The following is a 3,353-nucleotide window of genomic DNA, read 5'->3' on the forward strand; positions in this document are numbered from 1 at the left end:
CATATACATATACATATACATATATATATAGCCAATGTGTTGTTTAAACATCACTGTCGTCTATATCTTTTTATCTGGAGCAGGAGATATATTTTTGTAGTTGGCATTCCAGCTACGGTCGCTAGTCGGCTAATACCAACATGTGCAACATGTGCAGGTTTGGAACTGACGAATCTGAGGCCGATCGTTCGCATCTTCAGTTTCCAAGCATATTTCTAAGTTTAGAAATCTGTTCTCTGAGCTAAATAAAACAGGGCGATTAAAAATAGGATAAGCGTCTCAAGGCACCATTTTCTCATTATCTCTCTCCGACCATGACAAACACGGAAGTCTACAGTAATAACCCGAGATTATAAAGACTTCACTCTCTTTCTTCCGGTGTCATGCAGAAAGTTAGTGACTGACAGTTTCCATTCACTTTCATTGTATGGAAAAAAGGTGAACGGTGACAGGCTGTCATTCTGCCTAATAGAACTCATGCAGGATTATTACGGTGAGTAAATTATTATTATGGACGATCTAATCATTGAATATAATAGTAATAGCAACAATAATAATAATAACAATTTTATCTTCATTCACGGAAGCCACGTATTCGTTTATTCAATAGTATTCGTGCACCGAAAGTGAAAGTGATGTAATGTGACAAAATAATAAGCAGTTCATAAATCGCAGTTGAAACGCATGTTAACACCACTTGTAAACAATAATGTAAACGGCTGATCTTTGTGATCGGATCACCGAAAACGCATTGTTACAGTGATGCAGACATACGATAATTATAGTATTCGTACGATAATTTTGACCTCTGGACGATGTACGATCAATAATGAAAAATCCCATAATGTACAATCATTTCAGAATTTTGTGAAACTTCAAATGATGGTCGTTGTAATCAGGGCTTCTATATTCATTGATCTAGCTGTGGTTCCGAAGAACGGGGTGTTACGCATGTTTTTCATCTCATCTCACGTTACGTCTTCTCGGCCAATCATCGTGGAGAATGACTCTCTCACGAGCACAATTTAACGTTCCTGGTCGACGTTTCCAAACTGAGGTCGTTAGCAATAGGTACTAAGGTACGCCTAGTTATTTATCTATTGTGGTAATTTACAGTTTGGGTTAAAAAGTTGTTGGTCTAGATATATTCTGTACGTTTGACTCATGTACGATCATTTTCTTCCAAATACAATAATTTGAGCTTCTGGTACTTTGGACATTTCCAATCTGGCAACACTTTTCCAACACTGTCTTGTTACCAGGCAGTGCTTCTCTCGCGCGCTCGATTTCCAGAATGAATAGGCCTATAATTAGTTTAATTTTCCGAATATATGCGGGAGAGGTGGGTTAGAGAAGTGATATAGTACAGACACTTAGTTTAAGTAGCATAAAAGCATGTACATGTTACTCCCTACTGAAGGTAATAATCAAAACTGACCATCCACATCTCTTCACTGACCATATGATGCTATTGCACAGAAAACTTAATTTAGACTAACTGACCACAACAACTTGCAACACAATCAGAATGATCTTACCATTTTCTGTGTTGCTGTTTTACACAATACTGAATCAGTTTTGTTTTTCTCCTGGGTCTGAACTGCATTAACAATAATCACATGTTAAAACAAAGTTTTCAATCTGACATCAACAATCGTGGCTTACAAAAGGTGAATATTTTGACATTGGCATTATTTTTTTGATTTCCTGACCTGCTTCTTTACATTTCCTGCAGATGCAGCAGATCATGATTGCAATTATAATCAACAGAGATCCAGCAGCAGCTGCAGCAGAGATCAGCACTATCAGAGATACAGCGTCTGGAAGAACTGAAGGAGAATAAAGAGAGACAGTCATGAATGTAAGTGAATCTTGCAGTCCTATCTACAACAGCATACAGAGATCAGCTCAGTAAATAAACACACATTATATCGACGCTGCTGTACCTGCACATGTGTGACAGAGTTGACTGATATCCAGATGTTGAGTCTGGTGGCTGATGGGATTGTTGAGCACACAGCTGTAGGTGTTTTTATCCTGATATTCCACCTCCAGAGTTAGAGAGAGACTGATGCTGAGATCAGCCACACTGATGCTGGACAATAAACTGTTTCCTTTGTACCAGGAGAGAGTCACATGACCCACATTAACCACTGAACACACCAATGAACAATTCTGCTGTGATGATGATGACGAAGAACACTGTGAAAAGTTTCTGCTGATGACAGGAGCAGGCAGACGAGCTGGAAACAGAATAAAAAGGATTATGGATAAATGTAAGCAACACTCTTATTTTCATCTCAATGTGTTGAGTATGTCAAAAATACAGAAAAAATTATTATTACAATTTAACAATTTAATGGTTTTCTATTTTAATATACTTTAAAATATAATTTATTTCTGACACGAAGCTGATTTTTCATCAGCCATTACTCCAGTCTTCAGTGTCACATGATCCTTCAGAAATCATCATTTGATACTCAGTTATTATCAGTGCTTAATATTTTTTTGTAACCTGTGATACTCTTTTCAGGATTCAGTGATGAATAAAAAGTTAAAAAAAAGCAGCTTTTATTAAAATATAACTATCTTCTAACAGTATAAGTCTTTATCACGTTTTATCAAATTAATGCATCTTGCTGAATAAAAGTTTTAATTTCTTTCATAAAAGAAAGAAAAAATTTACAGATCCCTAATTTTTGAACAGTAGTGTATTTTGTTACAAAAAATGTCAATGTGAAAAAAACGGCTGTTCTTTTTTTTTTTTTTTTTATTCATCAATGGATCCTTAAAAAAGTATCACGTTACAAAATCATTAAAGTTTTTGATATATGTTAATATATGGAATGTTTGGTGATCAGCAGTATGCCACAAACGCTATTGATTGAGCTGAAGTTGTACTGAATACTCTTTTAAAAAAACAAGAATATTTGAAGAACAGGACAAATGACGTCTCTACTCACCATAGACGGAAACACTGAATGTTTTCGATGTCAGATTCGCTCCACTTATCTCTAGTTGATAAACTCCAGCATGTTCAGTTCTGATGTTTGTGATGGTCAGAGATCCAGTTTTACTGTCCAGCTTCAGTCTGTCTCTGAATCTCTCATCAGGAATGTAATGTGGAGAAGATTTTCTTCTTTTTTTAATTTTAGCTATGAGAGAGTTTTCAGCTCCATACTTCCACATAATGTCGTCGCCTTCACATATTTCAGTAACACCAGTGTATAAAGTGACTGAATCTCCCTCCATCACTGACACCGACTCACCAAACACACCTGATGAACAAACGGATTAAAGCTTCTGAAAGATTTATCTTCTATCCAGAGCACAGTGTATGAAGCTACTAAAAA

At 36.1% G+C, this 3,353-nt stretch overlaps 2 long non-coding RNA genes across 2 annotated transcripts in view; one reads left to right on the plus strand and one right to left on the minus strand.

The window, feature by feature from the left end:
* LOC107694376 (uncharacterized) overlaps positions 1–1,791 on the minus strand; it is a 2,588-nt gene extending 797 nt beyond the window's left edge. The window contains exons 1-2 of the long non-coding RNA XR_001634864.1: positions 1,713–1,791; positions 1,539–1,600 (exon numbers count right to left, since the gene is read on the minus strand). This is a non-coding gene — a long non-coding RNA (uncharacterized LOC107694376). The remainder of the gene's footprint in view (positions 1–1,538; positions 1,601–1,712) is intronic.
* LOC107694351 (uncharacterized) lies at positions 359–2,160 on the plus strand. The gene is made up of 3 exons (XR_001634857.1): positions 359–493; positions 1,736–1,861; positions 2,126–2,160. It is a non-coding gene; the product is annotated as an uncharacterized LOC107694351 (long non-coding RNA).
* The last annotated feature ends 1,193 nt before the right edge of the window (positions 2,161–3,353 follow it).

Source organism: Sinocyclocheilus anshuiensis, unplaced genomic scaffold, assembly GCF_001515605.1.
Source record: "Sinocyclocheilus anshuiensis isolate Anshui unplaced genomic scaffold, SAMN03320099.WGS_v1.1 scaffold954, whole genome shotgun sequence".
Lineage (NCBI taxonomy): Eukaryota > Metazoa > Chordata > Actinopteri > Cypriniformes > Cyprinidae > Sinocyclocheilus > Sinocyclocheilus anshuiensis.